The sequence below is a fragment of the Sarcophilus harrisii genome, chromosome 2 (genome assembly GCF_902635505.1).
Source record: "Sarcophilus harrisii chromosome 2, mSarHar1.11, whole genome shotgun sequence".
NCBI classification, from domain to species: Eukaryota; Metazoa; Chordata; class Mammalia; order Dasyuromorphia; family Dasyuridae; genus Sarcophilus; species Sarcophilus harrisii.
In genome coordinates, this window is record NC_045427.1 from 511,696,691 (window position 1) to 511,724,566 (window position 27,876).

The window sequence follows — 27,876 nt, forward strand, 5'->3', positions numbered from 1 at the left end:
AAAGGGGTATCAAAATGTGCATACCCTTTGATCCAGCAGTGTTTCTACTGGGTTTATTTCTCAAAGAGATCATAAAGGAGGGAAAGGGACACATATATGCAAAAATGTTTGTGGCAGTCCTTTTTGTAGAGCAAGAAACTGGAAACTGAGTGTATGCCCATCAGTTGGAGAATGGCTGAATAAGTTATGGTATATGAATATTAGGGAATATTATTGTTCTCTAAGAAATAATCAGCAGGATGATTTCAGAGAGGCCTGAAGAAACCTACATGAACTGATACTAAATGAAGTGAGCAGAACCAGGAGATGATTGTACATGGCAACAACAAGATTATACAATGATCAATTCTGATGGATGTGGCTCTTTTCAACAATGAGATGATTCAGGCCAGTTCCAATGATTTTGTGATGAAGAGAGTCATCTATACCCAGAGAAAGGATTGTAGAACTGAGTATGGATCACAACATAGCATTTTCACTCTTTTTGCTGTTGTTTGCTTGTATCTTATTTTCTTTCTCATTTTTCCCTTTTTGACCTGATTTTTCTTGTGCAACAAGATGATTGTATAAATATATATGCATATATTTGATTTAACATCTATTTTTACCATGTTTAATATATACTGGATTACTTGCCATCTAGAGGAAGGGGTAAGGAATGGGGACAAAACTGGAACACAAGGTTTCTAAAAGGATAATTTTTTAATTTCAATGTTGAAAAATTATCCATGCATATGTTTTAAAAATAAAAAGCTTTAATAAAAACAATCCAGATGCTTTACAATTTAGTGCATATATGTTCAGAATTGATATTACTTCATTGTCTATAAATACCTTTTAGAAAGATATTTTCTTTCTTATCTCTTTTAATTAAGTCTATTTTTGCTTTTTCTTTGTCAGAGATCATAATTATTATTGCTACCTTTTACTTTTATTTTCTGTGTATCTCTGTGCTTCAAATGTGTTTCTTATGAACAACATATTGTAGGATTCTGTTTTTTAATCCATTCTGCTATCTACTTCTGTTATGGATGAGTTCATCCCATTCATGTTCATAATTCTGATAACTAATTGTGTATTTCTCTCCATCCTTTTCACCCCTTGTTTATCCTTTTCTCTCCTTTACCTTTAACTTATCCCTCCTCATTTGTGTTTTACTTTTGATTGCCACCTTCCCCAATCTGCCCTTTTTTCTATTAATCACTTATCACCTCTCTTCTCTTATTCTTCTCTTTTTACTTCCTTATGGTGTAAACTAGATTTTGATATCCAAATGAGTGTGTGTGTTATTTCCTCACTGAGCCAATTCTGATGAGAGTAAGGTTCAAACATTGCCTGCTACCCTCCTATCTTTCTCTTCACTATAATATGTCTTTCATGCCTCTTTAAAGTGATATAATTTATCCTATTCTATTTCTTCCTTCCCTCTTCTCCCAGTGCAATCTTCTTTCTCACCTCTCAATTTATTTTTGGATATCATTCTAAGACAATTATCTCACACCCATACCCCCCTCTCTATTTATATTCTTTTTAATTTTTATCCTTCTATTGATAATTCTTAAAAGTTATCTTGCCATATAGGAATATAGTGTAATCTTATTGAATCTCTTCTTTTTTTCTATGTTTTTTTTTAATGTTTTCATGCTTCTCTTGAGTTTTTGAAGATCATTAAAAATTTTTTTTAAACTGTAATTCCTTTTAATTAGGAGTATTTTCTATGTCATTAAATATCACTATTTCCCTCTAAAGGAGTACACTTAATTTTGTTGGGTAGATGATTCTTGGTTGTAACCCTTACTACTTTGCCTTTTGAAATATCATATTTTAAGTCTTCTGTTTCTTTGATGTAGAAGATACTAAATTTTGTGAATCCTGACTGTAGCCTCCATGATATCTTCTGCTTTTAATATTTTCTTTTTGATCTGAGAGCTCTTTAATATTCCTCGGAGTTTTCATTTTGGAATCTCTTTAAATTAAGTTTTAAGACAAATTGATTAGTGGATTCTTTCAACTTTTATTTTGCCCTCTGGATCTAGGATATCAGGACAATTTTCCTTGATAATTCCTTGAAATATGATGTCCACAATGAACCACTCTTATCCTAGCAAGTTTCTCTAAACATCACTCATCATTGCTTCATATTACTCCTTACTCTACTTTCAGGAGTTACCAGCAAATTCAAATAGCAACTTGGAGGCCCTATTAGCTGCCTCCCACAGCTCTATTTTCTGCAGTTAAGCTCCTGGAACCACTGTCCTTTTAAACTCTGTCTCTGGTAATTGAGCTTCATTCCTAGCTTCCTAGTTGTTTCACTACAGCAGATGGTGTTCATCATTTTCTTATTTTTCTTTATTATTTTGAACTTAAACACTAAAAAAGAGAGCATTTCCACACACATATATAGCAGAACACAAAAATAGATTCTATTTTAAGGTATGAATCTTTATTTCATACTGTTTGCTTTAAAAAAAAGATATCATAAATTTTAAATGTTGCTTTTAAAACTGTCCTGCTTGTCTAGGCTTCCTTCTAAACTTGCTTTTTTTCTCTTCTGTGCATTAAAGAAGGCTTCAGCAATCTTTTTGTTTTGGAGGAGGAGTGAAGTTGGGACATCACTATTACTCTTTCCCAACTCTTGTCCTTCATTAAATAAGAGAAAGAAAAGGGATGAAAAATTCAACCCATATAATAAATAATCATAATAAAACAAAATGAATACATACAACAGCCATATCAAAAATGCATATTTATATCTTTTTTCTATTATCTCCCTGTCAAGATATAGGTAACATTCTTCATCACAGGTACTTTGGAGACATGGCTAGTCATTTTTTAAAAGAATTTTTTTTGCACAGTTGCTTCCCCTTTTAAAAGTGTTCTAATTCTGGTCACTTCACTCTTTGTCAATTCATATTATAGTGGATTCTTTAAAATTGTCTTTTAAAATAATTTCTTATGGAAAAATAATATTTCATCATATCCATACTGCAGTTTGTTCATCTATTTTCTCATTGTCGAAGAAGCAATCTAAGAGACCTTCTTACATTCTGATTCTTCTCTACCCCACTTTTTAAATCTTCCTGTAAGAAACAGGAAGGTTGTTTTGCTTATATCTATTCTTTCCCAGGTATTATTATTCCTTTTAATCCCTTCTTTCTATCCCTATGTGTTTCTCTGTTAAGTTTGATATATTTCTATGTCAAACTCTTTATATATGTCCATGCTTGAGTGTTCAAGACTTTCCTTAGATTAATTTTATGTCTATTCTCCTCACTCCTGATTATGAGAAACAACAAATCCCTGTCCCTTCCTCTGAATCCTTTTTTATGAGTGTATTCCTCTTTTTAATCTCACTTTTATCTCTCTTAAGAAACTTTTGGACTTAATTATCATCTATATATACTGTAGGGAACTGCATGTCCTCGTCTTTACCCCCAATTTGGCATCCGCAGAGCTTACAATTTAGAATTCATATTTCCCAGAGACAGATGTAGCTTTTCTCTATAGTGATGATAATGCTAATAACAATAATAGCTCCCATTTATATAACACTCTAATGTTGGCAAACTATATTATGTACATTTTTTATCTGATCCTGTACAATCCTATAAAGTATCATTGTTATTATCATCATCATTATTATTATTTCCATTTTAAAAGTGAGGAAACTGAGGCTCAGAAAGGTTAAATGATTGTTTAGATTCATACAATTATTCAGTGTTTCAGGAAGGATTCAAACCTGGGTCTTCCTAACTCCAAGTCTAGTGCTCTATCTACTATGCAATCTTGTCTCTAGAATGTCTTTATATAGGATTTCTATATGTAGATTTAGATTATAAAATTTAAATTTGGCAAATTGTATCTAGCTTTTTTGCATAGTGCCTAACTTCCATTAAAGTCTTGTTCTGAGGTCTCATTGTAATTTGAAAATGCACCTTAAAGATTTTATTCAGGACATTTCTGAAAGGTCTTGTCAACTTGCAATAGCTTTGAAAATGTTCTGTTGAGAGATTGTTATCTGGACCTAAGTCCAGGGAGACTTGATCACCAGAAAGTTGATTATCAGATGATATAGTCAGACCATAGTAATTCTTGAAATTATTTGCTTCGGTGTGGTGGAATTGTGATTTGTATTGGTGAAGTGAATTCAGGAAATGAAATAATGGATTTTGAAGCATTATAGGAATGATGCCTAGCACACAACCATAAGGAGCTTTTGTTCTATTTTTTAAAAAAATTACTGAAATAGGCTAATGTGACAGAAAAGGAAAATAATAAATGTTGGAAAGGATGTGGGAAAATTGTGACATTAGTGGATTATTGGTGGAGTTGTGAACTGATTGAACCACTCAGAAGAGCAATTTACAACAAAGGGCTATAAAAATGTGCATGATCTTTGACCCAGCAATACCTCTCAGGATGTGTTTCAAAGAGATTTTTTAAAAAGGTGAAAGGACCTATTTCTACAAAAAAGAAATTATAACAGCTTTTGTGGTGAAGAATTGTACTTTGAGGGGATAACCATTAATTGGGGAATGGCTGAACAAATTGTAGTAAATAGAATTCTATTACTAAATTATAAGAAATAATGAGAAGGTGGATTTCAGAAAAACCTAGAAAGACATGAATTGATGCAAAATGAAGTGAGCTGTAACAGGAGAACATTGTACACAGGAATAGCAATATTGTACAATGATCAACTTAAGAATGACTTAGCTATTCTCAGCAATACAATGGTCAAGACAGTTCCAAAGGGCTTAGGATGAATAATACTATCCAGCTACACAGAAAGAACTGATGTAGTCTGAATGCAGGTCAAAGCATACTATTTTTCACTTTCTGTTTTTTTTTTTTTCTTCCAGTTTTCACTTTTTGGGTCTGTGACTTTTTACAGAATATAACTAATTTGGTAAATGGTTTGTATAATTGGTATAACAAATTGCTTATTATTTCAGGTTGAGGGAGGTGAAGAAGGAAGAGAGAAAATTTGGAACTCAAATTAAAGTATTTTTAAAATTGTCTTTACATGTAACTGGGGAAAGATAAAATATTATTTAAAAAAAAGAAAAAAATTACTGAAAATGCTAAAAAAGAACCTATATTCTCTCTCTCTCTTTAAATAAGGACCCATATTCTCTATAAAATGGAGATAATGATAGTTGTCCTATTATAAGATTGTTATAGCAAAAATGTTTTGCAAATTCTATTAGTGTAAGGTATTGTTTAATTAAAGAGGATACTTTGAACAAGATCTTCTCTTTATCTGAAGTTTTTGGATAATGCACCATTTTTTTTTTATAGTTTGATTTGGACATATATGCTTGTTCCATTTTTAAATGAAAGGAAAAGAAGATAATGAATAAGGAAACAAGGCAAAAGAGAAGGGAAAAGATGAATAATAGAGGCCAGAAAATAGAAGGGAGACTGGAGGAAAGATTCTTTGGTTGATGCCATGCCCCATGACTAATCTGGTTATTGGGTTTATATCTTTATTTGTAAAAAAAAAAAAAAAAATCCATGTCTGATTATTGTAAACTTAGATGGAATTACTGGGCTACATTGCTAGCTCTAAAGCCATTTCTAGGACAAATCCTTTCAATAATGTATAATTGCCATTGTACATGGTTTAGATCCTATGATTATTAACATTTATAGTGTAAGAAAAAAGCACAGCAGGGTTTGGGGGTGGAGAAAAATCAAGGAGAAATGCATGAATTTTATTTTGGATGCTTGCCAAGAACATTTCTGCCTTCTCAGGGCTAGGGGGAATAGCTGGGGTGAGTTTTTGAGCTGATTTCATGAATGTTTTTGCATTGGCCTGAAGCTAATCAGGGCATTGCGGGAGTCAGACAGAAGAAAAAGGATGAATATATATTTGGTCAAACTTTACTATATGTGAGAAAAGAAAGTGTGTGGGTACAGAATAGATGAGAAAGCTAGTGAGTTTGAGAGAAGTGGTTCAGTAATGATAAGTTGTATAGTGGTTCAGAGGTTTTAGAACTCTTGGATTTTGCTCTCGTGTTTCTGTTGGAGCAAATATAGTTTTTGCAGGATCTCTATTGGTCTAGGTTTGTGTATATTCCCTATATATTATACGTCAGCTTAGGGAAGCTGATGGTATGTTTCATATCAAAATAGTGAAGTCAGCAGAAATAATAACTACCTACCTAACATTTTGCTCTTGATTAATATAAAAAATCAAATTCCAACATGATCCACTAGAGACAAAAAATTTCAAAGTATCAAGATTTGTCAATACAACCACTTTGTCACAAAGGAGAAGCGAAGTCATTTAAGTAAATTAACACCAAGCTCAGATAATAATGTTAATACTTAGAAGAGCTAGCATTTACATGGCTCTTTAAGGTTTACTTTACAAAGCACTTTCCATATTATTTCATTTAATAATTTTCCTAGAGAATGAAGGCATTTGAAAATAAGTCCATATCTATATTCTTGCTTTTTTGTTTTGCCTCTTTCTGTTCTTTTAATTTGGAATACTATGTATTGAAATTCTGCCTATCCTTTAAAGCTCAAATCAAATCCCATCTCCTTGTAAAACAAACCTCCCTTGACAATCTTAGTGAAAAGTAAATATTTTGCTCTGAACTTTTATAGTGTGCATTGTCTCTGGTCTTTTACATGTATTGCCTTCTTCATGTGCACATGTTTTATCTTCAAAATTAGATTTTAAGTTCCTTGAGGATATAGGATTGTTGTATATACTCAAAACAGAAATGTCAATTTCAAGTAGTGAATACAATTAACTAGTGACAAAGTGAGCAGCAAAAAAGATTAGAAGGCACCTAAGTGGCTCAGTGAATGGAGTGTTGGCCCCAGAGTCAGGAAAACCGGAGTTCAAATCTAACCTCAGATACTTTTTGACTGTGTAAGCAGTCACTTAATTCTGCTTCAGTTTTTTTTTTTTTATTTGTAAAATGAACTGAGAAGGAAATGGAAAAGCATTTCAATATCTTTCTTAAGAAAACCCCAGATGAGATAACAAATTGTCGGATATAACGGAACAAGAAGAAATACCAACTTCTACTTTTGGGAGGATTGCTATGACAAGATTCCAATTTATCCTATTTAAATAACCTACAACTGAATTTTCAAAAAGAGAAAGCATAGAATAACAAAGTTCATAAGAGCACCTAGCAAAACTAATTCTGTCCTTAGATCTGTATCTATCTATCTATCTATCTTGCAATAATTATATATGATGTAAAAAAGACCAGCAAAAATATATCCTAATATTTTGTGCTCCCTCTGCTGGTTCTGCAATAAGAGTAGTTAGTTTTAAAAATTCTTGAGCAGCTGACATCAATGATCTTTTATAAAAATCCAGGTGTCTGACACAATTACATCCTATATAAAGGGAAGTTGTTAACAAAACCAATTAGGTTTATTTCAGCTTGTTTCAAAACTTAAGGAAAAAACAATGCTTTTTATTTGCAAAAGGAAAAAAAAAAGGATTTCCTATGTTCTAAGATGTTTCTTATCAACAACAGAATACTAGTAAAAAGCTATCAACAATAATCTATAGGAATGGCAGACTTTTTTTTTTAATGTTGATTAGTTTTGCTTATTTCCTTTTTAAAAATTTGAACCCCTTCCAGCAAAACAAAACCTTAATTTTAATAGATGTATCACTAGAAAGTGGTGTGAGGAGGGGAATATAAAAAGAAATTAGGTGATGTAAAAGTAAAAATATTAATTTAAAATGACCCTTGTAGGAGTTATGAATTTGCAGTTAACTCAATCTTTTAATTTGTTTACTTATAAACCAAAGAGTAATGTCACATAGATTGAACCCTTAATTTGTCCAAGGTTAAGACACTTTTACTTGATTAGAATGTCACATATTTAAAATTTTTTTTCTAAAGAAAGAGAAAAGAAAAAGCTTGTAAACACAAAATAAACAATATTGTTATCAGTTTAGAACAAAGGGAATATTGACAACTCTCTAATATAACTGCTACAACATATGTGCATGGATATTTATAAAAATGCACAGATTTTTACCATACCCCAAAATCATGAACTTGATCTTGTGTTCTCTAGCTACTATTCTGTTTTTCTTCTTCATTATACAACAAACTGCCAGAATAGTTTGCAATCCTTTGCCTCTATTTTCTCAACATCCCCCTTTCTTAAAAAACAAAATAAAGACTTCTCTTATATATAATTTATCTTTCTACTTTACTATGTACAAATTTGTGTGTGTATGTGGATGTAATTCATATTTAATATGATGGCTCCAACACTACCCTATTTGTTTGTGTCCTCTTCTGAACTTTGTACTGCTCTCTTCTGTGTAATTTAAAAGTAACTGATTGATGTTAATTTTTTTTTTTAATGTCACTACAATTTCCTTTCATTTCTCTTTCTCTCTGCTCTCAGTCTTCTCAAAAAATAATAGTCATGCAAAACAAATCTAAATCCAAATCCAAATCCACATATTTTTGGAGACTAAAAATATTTCTAATTGTATACTTATTCTTTACTTTTCTCCAGGATCTGGAAAGCATGATTCATCCTTCTTTCTGAAATAGTAATTAATCAAAATGTTGATCATGATTTTAAAATTGCTTCATACAATTTATTTTTTTTATATAATATTTTCTTTATAATATTGTAGTCGTATAAATTGTTCTGTTCAGTTCACTTTGTATCAGTTCTGAATCTTTTATCATTTGTTATAGCCCAGTAATATTCCATTATATTTAAGTGCCATAATTTGTTAAGCCATTTTACAATTAATAGCTTAATCACTTCTTTGCTACAACAAAAAATGCTGTTAAAATATTTTTGTATGGAGAAGACCTTTCCCTCTTTCTTTGTATTCTCCTTATGTCAAAAGGTATTCATTCTCTTTTTAATTCTATGCCTCAGTCATTTTACTAGAACCCTTACAAGTTATAAATAATGTATAACTCTATATAATATGTAATTAAATTTATTTATATAATACATATTATATGTAAAATATAATATGACATATGACTTTCATATAAATAAAAAGATGCTTTCTCATTGCCAAATCCAGTAGACCTTTCTTAGTACTCGTTCTCATGACCTTTCTTTTTACAGAATGTCAATTATCTTTGCATTTTCAAAGAGCTTCTCTGTTAGATTCTCTGATATTGTTTTCCTTTACAATCTTCAAGGTTTAGACTTTAATTTTCTGTATTTCTCTCTATATGTTTGGAAAATATTTATTCTCAAATGTCTAGCCTATTACTTTTGAAAAAATGACTCAAATTTATATGTACAGTATTCTTTTCTGAGAAGAATCCTAAATCCACAGCTGCTTGCTGGACATTTCAGTTTGGATAAACTACCATTAGATCAAAGAGAACATGTCTATAATTTATCATTTTCCTTCAATGATTATTGTCTTTTTTAACTTCTGTGGGTTATCACTATTTGTCTATATGTTAGGCTCAAAATCTTTGAATCATCTTTGTTAACTTCTCATTTCTCCATACTAAATCACTCACCAAATCCTTTGTAATACATTTTTAATTGATCCCTTCCTACTGTCACAGCACTAGTTAGGATTTTATTTCATAAGTCTTGGACTATTATAATAGGTTTACAGAATTTCAATCTGAAAGGAATCACAAATATCATTCATTTTATAGATGAGGAAACTGAAGACCAGAGAAATTCTGATCACACAAGCAGTAATTAAGAAAACCAAAACTGAACTTAGGTCTGCTGACAATAAATTGAGTTCTTTCATGGTGTTGACTCCTATTTGGCATTCCTGCTTCTTGTTTTTTGCTTCTCTAATTCATTCCCCACATAATGGTCATATTAGTCTTCCTAAAACATTGAACACAACTGCTTGATGGCTCTCCACAAGTCTTCTTCCCTGGTTCCTTTTATTTTCCCCTTCCTTCCATATTTTCAAGGATCTCATTAGTTTTTATGGGTTCAATGACTATCTCTATGCAGATGACACTGATATCTCCAGGTCTAGTTCTAGTCTACTGAATTTCAATCCCATACTACTAACACTGGACATCTCCAATTGGATTCCTATAGTCATTTTAAACCATATTTCCAAAATAAAACTCATTAGCTTTTCTATGAAACTCACCCCTCTTCAAATCTCCCTATTTCTTTTGAGGGTACTACCAACAATATAATATTTCATATCACTCAAGTTTGTAACCTAGGATTCATATTCTATTCTTCATTCTCCCTACTCTTTAATTTCAATATTCAATCAGTTTTTGAGTCTTTCCAATTCTATCTCCGTCATATCTCTTACAACTATCCCCTTTTCTTTGCTAACATTTCTGCTATCTTAATCCAGGGCTGCAAGCTCTATTGCACTACCTTTTCAAATGGTCACCTTGCCTTCAACTATTCTCTATTCAACCTATTCTTTTGCCAGCTGCTAGACTGATAATCCTAAAACCTAGATCTGATCGTGTCATTCTCCTGATCAAGATGTTTCAGTCATCTAGGATAAAAAAAAATACAAACAAAACAAAACCCACCACTATTTAGCATGTAAAACCCTTCACAATCAGATTCCAATTTATCTTTCCAGACTAATTTTTGCACTACTCCCTCTCACATACTCTACATTCCAACCAAGTAGTCTGTTTGCTGATCCCTGAATATATAATCCATCTCCCACTTCCATACCCTTATGTACAAAGCATTCCCTTGATACCTCTACCCCTTAGAATCCCTAATACACTTCAAAGTTTAGCTCAAACTCAGATTTCTACATCAGACTTTCTCTGATCAGTATTTCCTTAATGTCTTATTTCAAAGAATTTGTATTTACCTCATCTATTTTTGTGAATTTAACTGAGTTTATGTTTCCTTTTCATCAGTAGAATTTAAGTTCCTTGAGGGTAGCAATTGTTTTGTTTCTGTCTTCATATCCCTAGCATCTGAGCAAGATATCTAAGATACTACATGTTTGATAAATGTTTTTGAATGAATGAATGAATAAGAGCTAAATTTCTTAGCCTACAATTCAAAATTCTTCACAAACTGACTCTGATCAATCATTTAGGATGCTCCCTGATGTCAGTCCCTCTTCTCTTCAAAGCCTTTAAAACTGAGATCAAACCCTAGTTTTCTGTGATTCCTCCCAGACTATCCTTACCCAAAGTGGCCTCTCTTGCTACCGAAGTACTAAAATGCATATATCTTATTATTACTTATTTTTCATATTGTACATATCTTCACAATTAATGATGAGTTCCTAGAGAGGGAAATAATTTTTTTTTTCAGATTCATAGAATAGTAGAGCTAGACAAGACTTTGGAGACTTAATCCAACTTTTAATTTTATAAATTAAAAATTTTATAAACTTTATAAGACTCAATGACAAAGACAAAATTGGAGCTCAGGTATACTAATTTCTATTAAAAAAATTTCTACAGTGCTTAACAAAGACTTATACTTAGAAAGCTCTCAGTAAACATTTATTAACATTGACCTGCAATAAAGTAATAATATCTACCAAGTTTCTTAAAGTGACATATTTGGTGAAATGAAGATCTTCCTTTATCCTTATATGTTTGTCATGATAAACAAATTTATAAAATGCTAAAGTTCATTCACTGAATTAATTCTGCAAAAGTGTTGTTTAATAGGTTGAGACTAAAGTCGCTATAAAGAAATAGAGAGTCCATTTAAAATACTGCAAAACTTGGTAGAGGAAGAAAAAGAATTCTTGAAGATATTTCTGTTTACTTTGGAATTAATAGCTAGTACTGGTCAATTGCAAAGGATACTTCTTTCTTATATAAGTCTAAATGACAAACCAAATTGAAAGTTAGAAGTTTGCTTAAGAGAGAATTTTGTTAAAAATTGGGGTTGGAGTACATTTTCTTTAGTTTCATGTTATTAAGGGACATTTCTATCAAGCTGCAGTAGGCTGGTAATTGCCCTTCTCTACTCTAAGGATATTTCTGGCTTGATAACTGTTATGAGTCATAAGAATCAAAGCACCCACTCTCCTGGACGCTGCTTGAGACACATTGACAAATTATTACATTTTAGCTTTCCTATTTCTAGACTTCATGAAGACTACTCACCCTTCTGTTTGCATTTACCATTCACAAATTACAATTTTCAAAATTATAGTTATTTTACATTAATTACATTGGATCAGTATCTTCTTGATGGGATGTGGGATATAGCCTAATCCTTGATAAGTATGGAGAGACAAGCTGCTCTTAAACATTTACATACAGTCTCTTAGAATAGATTGCTTCTACAACCACTTAATCTTATCCATTTTCCATGTGTATTTTAATTAGCTTGAATTTCACAGAGTGATATTTTCTAATCTCATTCCAAAAATCTACTTTTTTGGGGGGGAACATATAGCTCCCCCCCCACAATATACTGACTATTCAATGATATAGCCTGATTTCTTTAACAATAAGCTAGATTCTATTTTTATCTTTTTTTTTTTCAAATTTCATGTTAGAAGTTCTCTAGCTTTTTCCAGCTGTAACCCAATTATGATCATTTGTTTAATTTTGCAACATTTTTTCTGGTTCTAAAAATGCTATATGGCATGTATTTATTTTACAAATTAAACTAAAATTATTTTTTAGAGCTTTTTTGAGAACACAATCTCTTATAATTAGAACATAGATGATAGGATTCTAATCTCAGATGAACTCGGATTAAAAAATTGGTGGTCATATTTTTAAAGGTATATTCTTTAAGAATTTTCCTTCCTCCAGAACACCTCCCCTACCTTCCAAACTTAGCACACAAAATTCTTAAATGCCCAGTCTAGTAGAAGTAAGCTCAGAAAAGTAAACATTTTATACATCATCTTTAGATGACTTGTAATAAATCATTTAATAATCCTGTTGAAAATTCAAGAGTAAATTTTGCTAGTATTAGGATATTTTGAATGGTAAATATCAAATAAATACAAGGTAAGTATTAGATTGAAAGTTTCTTGGGGGTCAAGTTTCTGTCATCATTTTTGAATTTTTAGTTTTAGGAGAGTGCCTTGAAAATAGTAGATACTTAATACATATTTGTTAGATTGTATTAAATAATAACTATAATCACCAGCATCTTTAAATATAAAAATTGGGTATTATTATGAATACATGCATAGGGCTTTTTATATTCTAGGTACAAGTTTGTTGATTGAAAAAAAAAAGAACATATATTTAAAGATGCTATGCTGAGAAAATGGAAATCATTTGACAGTAATGGATCCCTAGAACAAATATAGTAATAACTTCATTTCCAGTACTGTCAGTTGCACTGAGGATCACAGAGAGCTAGAGTTGAAATTCCATCTATTACTAATACCCAAACAGGAATCTTTTCTACACTTTCACTGTGAAATGGTCATCTAGCTTGAGGGCGTAAAGAGATTAAAAACAACCACAACAACCACCCATGTAACTCTTAATTGCCACACAACTCATTCAACTTTTGGATAGTTCTAATTATTAGGAAAATTTTTTTTTTTTTGTATTGAGACTTAAGACCTGCTCTTTTGAACCTTCTATTTGTTGTTTCTAGTTTTCACCAAGAAAAAAAAAATCTAATCTTTCCACAAGATAGCTTCCCTTAAATAAAGATGAATAAATAAATAATAAAAAATGTCAAGTATTTTCTTCATCAAATTAAACATCTCAAGTTTTTTCAAGTAATCTCCATATATAATGATTTTTAGGTCATTCCACCTTTCTGGTTGTCCTTAAAATGCAATGCAATTTGGCAGGGCCTGATTTATTTTTCCAAGATCTGAACACACTATTCTAAATATGATCTGAGCAGGATAGCACGTGAAAGGATTATGATTCTCCTTGTTCTAGTTACTATGTTTTTATTAGTGCAGATCAAAATTTTATTAACTTTTTTAGTTGTCATGTTACCCTGTTAGGTCATGTGGAACTTGGGGTTCTATGACTTAACCAGCTTTGAATTTGCTGAAAAGTATCTATCATCTAGTGCTCATCTCTAGATATTGTACATAGGAATAGTGTGAGAGACTTTTGTTCAGTGACTTGCTACAATTCCATAGACATTCCCCAAGCTTTCAACCTTATAACCATGTTTCAAAGAGCAATTACATTAGTCTGGTTTGACTAGTTTTTGATGAAGTTCTGTTAGCTCTTATAGATTATCATGTCTTAGAAAGTTTAGAGAATCTATCTTCTCCTCTTTGAAAATTTGGATATTTGCTTATTTCCAGTCTAATATTGCACTAACTTCCTTGTTTGCTACAGTTTTTCAAATGACCACTTCTGAAAATTCTGCTGGTCTCTTGGCATAATACACTGTTCCTAAGGTTTTCATCATTTTAATTTTGTCAACCATTTCTTCCTTTTTAGGTAGAATCAGGTCTAAAATAGGAATTCTTCCTATTAGCTTCTCCACTTATTAAAAATCAAATGAGTTTTTTTAAATTAAATGTTTTATTAAAAAATTGACAACACAAATACAATTAATAAGCTTATTTAATAACTATTTACATATAAATTAATTTCAACACATAAAATATAAGAAAAATTTCAGTAATTTCCTCTGAATCACTATTGGATTTTCTTTGTTCATTTTCATTCTCCTTTCTTCTATCTGGTTGAATATATATAATCTAAACAGTCTTCTAGTTCTTTTTTTTTGTTAAATTTTACATTATTTCATAAAGCTTTCTAGATTTCTTTGTATTCCTCATACTTTTTAGTTTTGTTATACTATTCCATTACATTAATGTGTTACTATTTAATAAGTCCTGTATTGTGGTTAGGTTGCATCCAATTTTTGCAAATAAGTATGAAAATTTATGAATAGGTACTTTCTTTTGGATAACACTTTTCAGAATTTTTTTAATATCACAAATGGAATTATTGGATCAATGAGCATACTTATTTTTAATACATTTGTATACTTTCAGATTATTTTTCAAAAAGAATCTATAAGTTTACAAGACCATTCTCAGTAATAAAATGATCCAAGACAATCTCAGAGGACTCATGATAAAACATATTATTTACTGCCAGAGAAAGAACTAACCTCTGAATACAAACTGGAACATACTATTTTTCACCTTTCTTTTCTTTTTAAAAAACACTATTTGAGTCTTCTTGTACCAAATGAATAATATGAAAATATTTAACATGATTATACATGTATAATCTAGATCAAATTGCTTACCGTTTCAAGGAGGAAAGAGGGAAGAGATAGATGGAGGGATAGAATATGGAACTCAAAACATAAAAATAAAAAGTTTAAAATTATTTTAACATGTAATGGGGTGGGAAATATTAGTTTTAAAATGTCTTGGCACCTCTGTTTTTGGTTGTCAGAGCTCCAGCTGATGTTCAAGTAGGTGGCATCTTTTTTCTCAGTTAAAATTACTAACTTTGGTTGTCAATATTGCTCTCATTATTCCTAATTTACAAGGAAAACATGAAAAGGAACATGTAGATTTTACAGATGAAAAGATGTATACAATTATGAACTTAAATTGAAATAAATTCTCATTGATGACTGGTGCACAAGAAATAGAGTTAAGGTATATTCTACGGAAAAATGCACATTTGAAAAAAGAGATGAGTCAGTTATACAGCAAGAATGAGGGATGGATGGGTAGACAATATGAATGTCATATTTGTATTCACAAAATATAAGAAGACTTAGAAGAAAGCCTCCAGGAAAGTTTGGCAAGAATTGTGCCAGATAAGAAGCCTTGGATGTGCTATACCAGTGGAGAAAACACCCACCTTGATGATGTTATGGATCCATTGGACTATAAGTACAATCTTAAAGCAATTTTATACATATACATAGATATGCAAATACAGAATAAACATATCTGTAACAAACCAAACTACCAAAGTTGAATTCTTTTTACATAATTTCAAATCTTTTTCTAATTATTATGTATTCTACTTTTCCCCTTTTGCATTATTTAATATTTTAGTACCAATTGTCTATTGGTGAAGTTATATGTCTAATAATTGCAGAAAATTGCAACCTGAAAAGAATCAAAATCTCAGGTGAAACAAAAGAAAATCAAAAGAATGGGAAATATAAGAAACTATAGAATACTCATGGAGGGACAAATACATACTGGAGTACTATTTATTATATTGATTTTTTTTTGATAATATATTTTTCTTTTTTTCTTTTAAATTTAAATACAAAAGAAGAAAAGAAAAAAATTGCCATTTGTATAGCAGCACTCTAGAGAAGTCAAGATATTAAACAATACATTTCTATTTAAAGAAAGAGCTTGATTTTTTACATAAATTCTATTCCTCATCCTTATTTATCTTTGTGTTTTATGTATTTTATGTTTTTATAACATTTCCTGAAAGCAACATACTGAATTCAAAATGATCTTTTTAATTTTTAATCTCTATTGTGTTTTAGTATACTGCAAAGTCTTAAATTGTCACATTACTTACTAATTTATACCTGAAATCCAGCATTGAACATGTTACCAATGATTTATTTGAGAAATAGTATAATAGACATTATCAAAGACATCCATGACAAGAAAAGGAGATAGGTCAATTCTAAATCTTTAGTGAAAGATAACAGATACTAAGTGCTACACTGCTAGCCATGAAACATATTAAAAAAAAAAAAAACAGAGAAAGAAGTACATTGGGCAGATCTTCTTTAGAGAGCTTACAGAATGGAATGAACAAGAGTTAAAAATGAAAGGGTATAGAACAGTTAGAACTTCCACTGGTGAGGATGTATACACAGTAATGAAATATTAGATCCATGAAAGTTTTGGCATATTAATTCATATACACATTTCCATGTGTTGACATAGTATACATACTTGGCATATTAACAGTTATTCAGTTCCTCCCCCATGCCAACTCCAAAAACTTCATTTCTACCCCATTATATCAGTCACATATACACAGCCACACCCTAGATCTCATCATCACTCAGAACTACTCAAACTTCTTCCCCCACAAGCATCTTCCCTGCTCCTCCCTCTGAACTTCCTATTTATGACACCACCTGTGCACTTCCAGCAGTTGTGTGCTGGCACTGGCTATTGAGTGCCAGCTGGCATGGAAAAGCAGTTCTGGGACAGAAGGAACAATTATTGTCCTTTGACACTATGAACTTGGTTATATCTTCAACTTGATTCTTCTAGCTTTCCTTTGTGTACTTGATCTTAATTGACCTGCTATGTGGCTTTAATGGTTCTGGAATACCCTTTTGGCAAACTTTTGTTATGTATTGAGAATTGATTTCTGGACCTAAGAAAGCAATATTAGCATCTCCCCAGATAACTATGCTTGAGATCTCGGTATGCTATTGTTTATTCTTCTCTTTTCTTTCATCCCCCCACTCTCCCACCCCTATATAAAATCGGCCCAAGTACTCTAGTTTCAACTTCTGCAATATCTTTTCAATTGTTATCCTTAACATTCACTTGGCTCCTTCTCTTGAAAAAGGCCTTATTGGGTCTCTAGCATACTTCTGCAGCTACCATCAAGATGGTCTTCTTGTCTCCACTGCTCAAAATAATACCCAGGATTAAACATTTTCTGAAAAGCAATCTGGCAATATATTACATTGCCACTGCTAGTTGGAGTTAAGAAGAAATTGCCATCAGCAGTTTATGTGTATCTGTTTCATCAATATTGGATTTAACAGTATTTTATTTTTTATTTGTGTAACAGGAATATATCTTAAACCTGTTTTAATTCGAATTTCCTTAATTGCCAATGAGTATTTTAAAAATGGTCTTATAAGAGATACCTTTTTTAGAAACCTTTTCTAATAAACAATATTTTAATTTTCTTTATGTTGTTGTGGTTAGCTTGCATTCCCTGAAAACAGTACTGCATACATTCATATGTATGATTAATTTATTTATAAGTATGGTTAATACTTAATATTACTGTTATTTTATAATAGGCATTATTTTTCAATGCCAATATCATCTAAAATGGATCAATTTTCTTCAGATCCGAAGCTTTGTGAGTGGAGATGTCTTTAAAAATAACAAAAAGGAAAAAAAAAAAACAAATCTGCTTCAGTTTCTTTACCTATAAAACGAGGGCTTGAACTTTTTGTAAGATCTCCAGCTCTGCATCTATGATCCTATGTCCTATGATTGCTGTTTAAAAAAGATGCTGCTGATAGGTGCAATGCCAGGAAGATTTTTTTTCCTCCAGAATGTATGAAGTGGGTTGCTTCGTGCATCACGCTCAGAACACAAAATATAGACAGAAGTCTGGAAAGGATTTGGTAGGGGGTAGGGGCATTGGAAGGAAGCAGTCAAAAGAGAGAATGGATTTTGAAGAGAACCCAAATCCGACAGAGGTGCGAGCCGCTCCTGCTGAAGGGAGTGCAAAGTAAAGGATGCAAACTAAGTGAGGAGCTGTCCAGGGAATTAACCAACTTGAGTCTCAGCTGTGGATTGAAAGGTAATTCATGAAACCCTCCAAGTATTGGTACACCTTGCTCAGGTGCGACGTAAGCGGTGCAATTATTGCAATCCTTCCTCCCACACCCTCCCCCCTTTCTCCTCCTCCCCCCCAGTGTGGCTGGTTGGTGGTGTTGTTTTTTAAAGGGCAATAATTATTATTTTTACGGGCCATGCCGCGCTGCATCCTTTTCTACGACTCATCCCGCTCCAACCCTGGGATTTATTTTTCTATGCGAGAAATCCCCGCCCCGTCCACTACTTGGAGCTCGGTGGGAAACAACAGCGACGACTAGGGGAGTTTATTTTCGGTGTGGGAACGGGAGGGAGGAGGGGCAGTGCAACCTGTCAGGGATGGGTTGGCGGGGAAAGCCTCCACTTCGGGCTGCCAAGCAACCGCGTCCAGGCAACGGGCTCCCGGAAACCGCTAGGCTCCGGCGCGCAGTGGGTCGGGGCGGGTCTCGAGACGCCGAGGAGCTAACCCGCTGCGGGGGGGCGGGGGGTGTAGGGAGGGGCGGGGGGTGTAGGGGGGGGTGGCACGCGGTGGATCTGAGGCTGCTAGGCTTGAGCCGATTGGCCCGCGCTTCCCGCTGTAGGGGAGGGAGGGGTGCGGTGGAGAGGGAGGGGGGTGTCGGCGGCGAGGGGCGCGTGCTCCGCTCCTGGTTCGCCTTGGTTCGGCCGCTGCCACCGCCGCCGCCACCCAGCAGGGAGGCTGGAGGAAATGGGTAGCCGCATCCCGCCCGCCCCCAGTGCCGGTGAGTGCTGCTCCCGCCGGGACCCACCCCGGGAGGCGGGAGGGAAGGAAGGAAGGGAGGCTGCTGCTGAGACGGCCACGGCTTCGTAGTTTCCCCCTCCCTCCTAGGGGGGGGGATTCTGGGGGTGAGGGGTCGGGTACTGCAGGGGCGCGACCTGTCAAGACCCAGGGGCGGAGGGCTGCTGCTGCCAAGAAGAGTGCATGATGTACCGAGGGGCTGAAGTTGGACCCAGACAACTGACACTGCACTGGGACTTGGGAGTGTGCATGCCGACAAAGCCCTTATCGTGTTGCTTTGAGTTACATTAGAGCGGGCATTGTGCGGAGACCGGGAATCTGATTTGGCCCTTAACACTAATGTCTCTGGGTGACTTTGGGCTATTCATTTCACTTAAAGAATAGGACAAACAAGGATTTAAATTTGGAACGTCCCTTTGACTTCAATCCTATAATTTCTGATGGGTTTCAGTTTCCTCACCTGCAGAATGAGGTTGGACAAGGTGATCTCTCTCATGTCACTTTTCAGACCTCGGTTTCCTCGCCTGCAAAATGAGGGAGGCCAAATTGGACTAGGTCATCTCTCAAGTCCCGGTTCTCAGTTTTCAGTTTCCTTCCAGTGTAAAAATAACTACAACTTACATCACAGGGCTGTTTTGAGGATCCAAAAGCACTTTGAAAACATTAAAGTGATGAATAACTCAATCATTATTATTCTAGCTCTACCAAACATCCTATTTTTTGTTGTTATTAATGTGATGGGAATTGAGAAAGAGCACATTATCTAAAGAGGAAAAAAAAAATATTGGAAAGAGAAGAGTTCATTATTTGGAAAAAACAGATTGGAGACAAAAAGGGTTAATCATTTAATACTCGTTTTTATGGAATGGATTGGGAATACAGAGAAATGCCAGTAGTTTTTGTTTTTTGTTTTTTTTAATCAAAGATCGTTGTGAGAACAGTCATTTTAATATTGTCCACTTTTTGTGAGCTTTCTAGTTGTCTAAATCATCGGCACAACTGGGAACCTCTTGAGCTCTGTTTTTCTGGAGTGTAGGACCTGAAAGTAACTTTGTTATTTTTCACAGGTAAAATCAAAACCCAATAGTAGATGAGTCTGGGAATGATGTGAGTCATTTCTTTATTATGTATGAGATTTTTTTTTTTTTTTTGGCACTCTGCTTAGTCTGTGTATGGTAATGTTAATGATTTAACATGAATAAACGAAAACTGCTAAGTTTGACAAAGGTAGGTTCAGTTTAAAACTTAAAGAAATAGGTACACAGCTACAATTTAGTTTTTAAAATCCAGGTTTTAGATTTTAAATCCATATTTAACTATCTGTGAAAAGAAGTATATTTTATTATTAGAGCCATGCAGAGGCTTTAGCAAATCAGCTGCTGCCTGGGCAGTGACCAGAAGTCAAGAGAAGAGAGTAGGGGGAGGTAAATGAGAGAGCTGGGGAGGGGAGAAAAAGAGAGGGAGAGGGGAAGAGAGAGAGAGAAAGAGAGGAAGAAAGGAGAGAGAGAGAAAAGAAAAGAGAAGGAGGGAGAGAGAGAGAGAGAGAGAGAGAGAGAGAGAGAGAGAGAGAGAGAGAGAGAGCAACATAGGAATTAGACTCAGCAAGCTAATACTATGAACACAGAGCTCATATCCACATAATTAACTCATAATAAACTCTTCATCTTAAACTTAGCAAAATTCTAGGGTTTATTTTTTTATGACTTCTGTCTTCAGACAGTATTGTATAGTGGAAAGAGCATTAGAAAAATTTAATTGTAGTTGTGTGACTTTGATGAACTTTTATTACCTGTTTGTAAATTGAGAAGAGTACTTTTCATATGTACCTTACATCTTTGTGTGTGTAGATTTAAGGGCTCTGAAAGTATGAATTAATATCTCATCTTATCATCTTACTAAGGATGTTCATTTTAGCTCAAATATATTTTTATAAATATGTGACTGGGATGTGGGGAGAAGCATTCAGTATGATTACCATGATCTGGAAATATATTCTGAGCAAACATAAAAAAAAAAAATCTAAAAGTGTGCTAGTTTGGAAACAAAATATTTGTCAATTTAACTATTGCAAAGAGAGGGTCTGTGTTGTGTAATTACTAAGGGACTGGACCTTGGAGTTTGAGAGATGAAAATTCAAGTCCTTCTAACTCTGTGACTTGGAACAACTCACTCTCAGTTGTTGTTTAGGTGTGTCAGACTCTTCATGACTTCAGGTACCACTGTACATGGACTTTTCTTGGCAAAGGTACTGGAATGGTTTGTCACAAAGTTAAATCACTTACCTAGGATCACATAGCTAGTAAGTATCTAAAGTTGAATTTTATCTCATGTCTTCTTGACTCCAAGCCCAGTACTTCATCCACTGAGCCACCAAGCTGCTTCAAAACAATTTTCTGAGAATATGCGTTGTATCCCTGACTAAATAGAGGGAATATCCCAGAAAGATGAATTTCCTTCTAGGGTTTGCCTTAACTTTCTTTCCTCCTCCTAAAAGCTGCTTTTTAAGTCTAGAGCACTTAGACTTAGATGTCTAAATCTAGACATCTGGAGGACTAGAAAAGATGGTATCAATTTTTATGCTACTCTTCCACCTAACTTTAGGACTTCAAATTTTCTTCTCTGCCCTGTCTCTTGCCATTATTCTTACTTAATGTCTATGTTAATTACTCACCTAGCATCTGATTTCAAAGTTTTTCAACTCCTATAGTTTCCATCACTATTGAGCTTCAATTGGTTTGGCTACACCTTGGAGATTCATTTTGATACTCAGAATTGCTTTACCTCTAACTTCCCCTGTCTTCTTTTTGACTAAAATCTGGTTGACCCTTCAAGTCCCAGTTCTTCATGGAACTGAAATTGCTTTTAGCTTTCTTTGTGAACTCTTTTCTTTCTATTATTATTCTTCCAATCTATTAGTCCTCAACTGTCCTCTATAAGGAAGAGCTGCTGTTTTGATATAGTCCTATCTAGCATTTTAGAATACTTTGCTTCCTTGATCTTCTGCCAGTATTTCCATGCCAAAAGCTAATCCTGGATTATCTCTATTTGATTTTTCAACTCTCAAACATAAACTACGGAGCATTATTTTATAGATAAAAAATTACTGACTGGATCCCCTACAGATTCATGCTATTGTCCAACTTTAACTGGACAGTTGCTGCTGTTATTTATTCTTTTATTTATCTCTTAACTTGTAACAGAGATTGTTCCATACATTTTTATACTCCTTTTTCCCTCCAATCTGCCTCCCACCTTTCTCACACTTATAAACTTGCCTCCTACTTTACTGAGATGAAGAATATCTTGTTGAGCTCCTCCCCAAAACTCAAATGTATCTGTAATCTAATTAACTCAAGGGTTCCATCCAACATGCATTATTAAAACCCAGTCAAGTCTTCCATAAAGTGTGATGTAGCACATTTCACCTAATGTGCTAGAGATCTTCCTCATTTTTCCCTATAGCATATGGCTTTAGCCATCTATTGTCAAATGATGCCTTTTCTTTTTATCATACAATTCCTTGATGATATCCTTAGCCCACAGTCAATAAACATTTGTTAAATACCTATCCTGTGACAGGTATTTTGTTAAGTTTGGAAATACAAATAAGAAAAAGACAGTTCTAATAAACTTACAACTTAATGGGGGAAGACAATACACAAAAGAAAACTGAAAAGGGGGAGAGGTGCAGTTGGGACAACATTTTCTTTTTTTTTTTATTTAATAGCCTTTTATTTACAGGATATATACATGGGTAACTTTACAGCATTAACAATTGCCAAACCTCTTGTTCCAATTTTTCACCTCTTACCCCCCCACCCCCTCCCCTAGATGGCAGGATGACTAGTAGATGTTAAATATATTAAAATATAAATTAGATACACAATAAGTATACATGACCAAAACGTTATTTTGCTGTACAAAAAGAATCAGACTCTGAAATATTGTGCAATTAGCTTGTGAAGGAAATCAAAAATGCAGGTGTGCATAAATATAGGGATTGGGAATTCAATGTAATGGTTTTTAGTCATCTCCCAGAGTTCTTTTTCTGGGCATAGCTAGTTCAGTTCATTACTGCTCCATTAGAAATGATTTGGTTGATCTCGTTGCTGAGGATGGCCCTGCTCCATCAGAACTGGTCATCATATAGTATTGTTGTTGAAGTATATAATGATCTCCTGGTCCTGCTCATTTCACTCAGCATCAGTTTGTGTAAGTCTCTCCAGGCCTTTCTGAAATTATCCTGTTGGTCATTTCTTACAGAACAGTAATATTCCATAATATTCATATACCACAATTTATTCAGCCATTCTCCAACTGATGGACATCCATTCAGTTTCCAGTTTTTAGCCACTACAAAAAGGGCTGCCACAAACATTCGTGCACATACAGGTCCCTTTCCCTTCTTTATAATCTCTTTGGGATGGGACAACATTTTCATGGAATGAAAACCAAGAAGAGCAGCTGGTGAGAAATGAAGAGTTGACTGGAAATTCTGAGCCCTCTAAAAAGAGGATTTGGGAGGAATTTATTGCTCATTTTGAGAGAACAAGGGACTAAGAGTATTGAGAAAGTGTTGAGTATCAAAAGCTGAGTCAGTCTGCATGAAGGTGGCATTTTAGGTGATGACTTTATCCTGAGGGAAGCTGATGTTCCTAGATTTGAAACCAAGCTGAGCAGCCAATGGAAAATGAATATTTTTTACTCCAATTCTTTAGAATACCTTGTTGATTATAGGCTTATGCCTACCACATCATCGCTGTTGTATGATACTTATTTTCAGTTTTTGACAGATATTCCAGGTTTCATTGCATACATCAATAATGGCAAAATATTTGAACTGAAGATTATATATAGACCTTTACTGTTATGACGAGTTTGGGGTCAGTAAAACTGCTTTGCAATTTACTCAAAACAATCTAGTCTACCTTCCTATTCCTTTTCAACTCTGTGTCCAGCTTATTTTCCATCTGTACAGTGTGCTCTATATGTATGTATTTTTAGACAAGAGGGTCTGCTCAGACACATGTTGAAATCTGGGGAAGAGGCATTACCTAACCATTTCATCAACTCCTTTGAGCTCTTCATCATTTCAGAATTTCTCTGTATTATCACTGCCACTCAACTTTTCTTACTTACTCAATATAGAGGAAAAGATTTTCCTTTAGCCTGTTTAAGACTAAGTTCTCTGCAAATGCTCTTAATCATAATCTATTCTGCAACTTTGGAAACATTGTTATCAGTTATTTCCTTTCTCTCTGCTGCCTCTATACTCTCCATTGAGTCTTTCCTCACTGTCTGGAAAATATGTTCATCTCCCTTATTTTGAGAAGGAGAAACAATATTTCTACTCATGGACTAATTTATTCTGTGCTGAATTAAATATTTATCCTTAGGTGTCTTAGTAATTGGGTTTTGTTAGTTAATTAGCTAAAATTAATGAATTACTTGGTTACCATTCTTCTAGATTGGAGAGTTGATGACACTCTGAAGTTAGCTAGACTGATTTCTGGATGAAAACATAAAACTCCTTATTGTGCTATATCTAGTGCCTTCCCAGATTAGTAAACTAAAAGCTACCTGAGGTCAAGGATTGCCTTACTTTTTTATTTGGGTCTACTGCAAGGTAGAACAGTCCCTGGATTATAGTAAAGTACTTAATAAATAAATACTTGTTTACTGATGGACTTGCCAGAGCACTATCCGAAAAGTCTTTGAGAAACTATACACCAGGATGGGGCCTTAGAGTAGTGGTAACAAAACTTCAGCTTAGGAAGGTTGAACCAAAGTATTGATAAGCCATTTTTTAACACAATTGTGTTCTTACTATGAAGCACTGAGTTTAGAATAGTTAAAAAAACATTTTTAGTTTAGTAATATGAATGATGTTTTCCTTTTCCTTTTTAAAAAAACATGTTCTCTTTATATATAATAGCTAGTGAAAAAATTCCCCCAAAACAAAAACTCAGACTGCCTGACAACAGAGTTAAAAACCACTGTAAGAATTTTTAAAAATAGCTGGGTATGACAAGAACAATTTAATTTCAATTAACACATTTACCTTAAAGCCTATTACTGATCTCTTTGTGTCTTTCCTTTACCTCCCCCCTCTAACTGACCTTTCCCTGGTCTTTTTTGTCCTTCCTCTTTTCTCTTTCTTAATTTTCTTTTTTTTCTCTTTCTCTTATCTCATTTTCTTCCATCTTCTCCTAAATTGGCATGTGTTTTAAATAAAGTTTTATGTCTATTTCATGTTTTTCATCTAAAATGAGTTGAATTTGTTTTTCTCTCTGATCTTTTTCCTCCACACTAAACTAAAATAAGTTGTTGTTTGTATGTGGCCAGCAATCCTTCTCTTTCCTTTGCTGTTTTTCCTCCCCCCAATCAGAGGGTGCTTGATTTAAAAAAAATAAGTTTATTTGCGATCTAAATTGTTTAAACGAACATTTCTTGAATCTTTGAGTATATAAAAAATAAAGCAAATATAAATAAAATGTTACAAAAAAGAATGTTCATTCTTTATTTAATAGAAATTTTTATATAATGCCACATAATCAGATCTTGGTAAAAAAAAAAAAAGCCAAGATAGAAATTTTCAGTGTTTCTCAGAATGTTTTTTGTTCTTGTTATGTAGTGGTCAGCTTTGTTTTTTCAAGGAATACTTTGGTGGGAGATAATTTTCTGAATAAGGTAGTTAGAGAAGTTAAATGGGAGAGCCTGCTTTGTTGCTTAGTGTAGCTTCTAAAAAAATATGTTTATGTGGGAGAGAATGTGTGGGGGGTTGATTTCACATTATGGGATTCTTAAAATTGTTTAACTGGGAAGATGTTATTCAGACACTCCTAGTGCCTTAAGCTTGTTTGTTGTTGATTTCAGTTTTTTTTCTTTTTAAATGATTAATTATGATCCTTCTGCTCTCTCCCAAATGGTTATAAGATTAATTTACCAAATCCAAGTGATTACTTCAGATAAAGACATTCACTGTCATAAAAGTTGAGGGTTTTTGGTGTTGGAAGAAATCTTAGAGATAATGTCATCCAACTCTCTCATTCTAAAGATGAATAAACTAATAGATGAATTTTTCTGTGACATAGTTTAACATAAAGACAAAACTCATAAAAAATGTACTTTGTTGCACAGGGTATATTTTTATGACTTTTGTCTTTATGTACTCAGTGAAACAATAAACAAAAGCATAATTCTCTATTGAAAAAGATTGAGGTTGTACAAAAATGCTTGCTCCTCAATGTCTTAGGATGTACACATTAGTTTTTGAAAAATGTTTTTCTATTTTTGCTGTTGTATTTGGCAGATTCCTTAACATTTGGGAATTTTTTTCAAACGTTAGAAAGAAAACCTGCCAAATATAGTTGCTGCATTTTTTTAAAAAAGCAATCCACCCTAAAAAGTAATATTCAGACTTTTTTTTCTACTGAAGGGCCAGCTGGAATAGTCTGCCAAACTTACAGGTGGAATGGCAATGTCTATTGGCAAAGGAAATATCACTCAAAGAAAAGGAAGGAAACATTTGAAACTATAGATTTCAAGACTCAAAAATCACATCAACAGATATTTATTATGTATTTATAAACAGAGCACAGTAAAGCATCATCAAAGATTCAAGACATAAAGACATTTCTGCATCATGGATCTGCTTATAATCTATTTGGGAAGTTAAAATAAAAGATTTTTATTAAAATTTTTTTATTTAAAAAACCGTTTTCATAAATATAAGATAAAATCAAATGCAGTTAATTTAAAAAAAAAGTTGAACCAGAGGTTTTGGTGAATTGTAAGCTCAGTATGGTACAATAGCTGATAGCAACCTCCCCCTCTCCCCCCCCCAAAAAAAAGCTAATGTGCTTGCATTTATAATAGTATGGTCAGACTACATTTGGAATGCTATGTTCCATTCAAGATGCTATGTATTAGAAAGAGTGTTGTGACCTGGAATACATTCAGAAGAAGGTGTTCAGGATGAGAAATCTTGAAATCTTACCATATGAAATCAATTGGAGACGTTTAGAGTAGAGAAGACTTAGAGCAAGATCATTGTCTTTAGATGATTGGAGTATGGTTACAAAGAAGAAGGTTTAAACTTATTTTTCTTCCCTCAGTAGACAAAACTAAGACCATTTGTTAGAAACTACAGAGAGGCAAACATTTTAACTTAATATTTTTTTCCAATTACTCTATAGAGATGTCCAAAAATGGAATGGGTTATCATATAAGTTAATGGACTCTCTGTCACAGAGGGTCTTCAAAAGGTGATAAAGATTCTCCACATAGGGTGGTCACAGAGAGGACTCATGTTTCAGAGAAGGAGTTTGTGTGTCCTATGATTTTTGTCTTTGTCATGGGGAAAATAGGGAAAACTGCAGGAAGTATTGCCAGGGGCATATCTGTTACTGCTCCAGTTTTAGAAGAGCAAGCATTTTCCTACAACTTTAGTCTTTTCTGTAGCCAGTTATGCCTTTGTTTACACAAAAGCATTATTGTCCATCCTATTTTACTCTGTGCCAAAAAATTCCAGCATCTCGTATCAGATCTCTTTGACGGAAACTTGTCCTAGTACATATATGGTATAGTGGAAAACAGGCATAAATAGGGTAATCAGACTTGGCACAACTGCAGTACTGCCACAAAGAGTTTCTTTTACAATCAACTAACTGTACAG

At 33.6% G+C, this 27,876-nt stretch overlaps 1 protein-coding gene across 1 annotated transcript in view; it reads left to right on the forward strand.

Annotated features, from left to right (window-relative positions):
• The first annotated feature begins 19,052 nt into the window (after window positions 1-19,052).
• The window catches only part of FAM81A (family with sequence similarity 81 member A), a 95,044-nt gene continuing 86,220 nt past the window's right edge, over window positions 19,053-27,876 (forward strand). The window contains exon 1 of the mRNA XM_003755710.2: window positions 19,053-19,182. The gene's annotated coding sequence lies outside the window, so the exon portion shown is untranslated. The remainder of the gene's footprint in view (window positions 19,183-27,876) is intronic.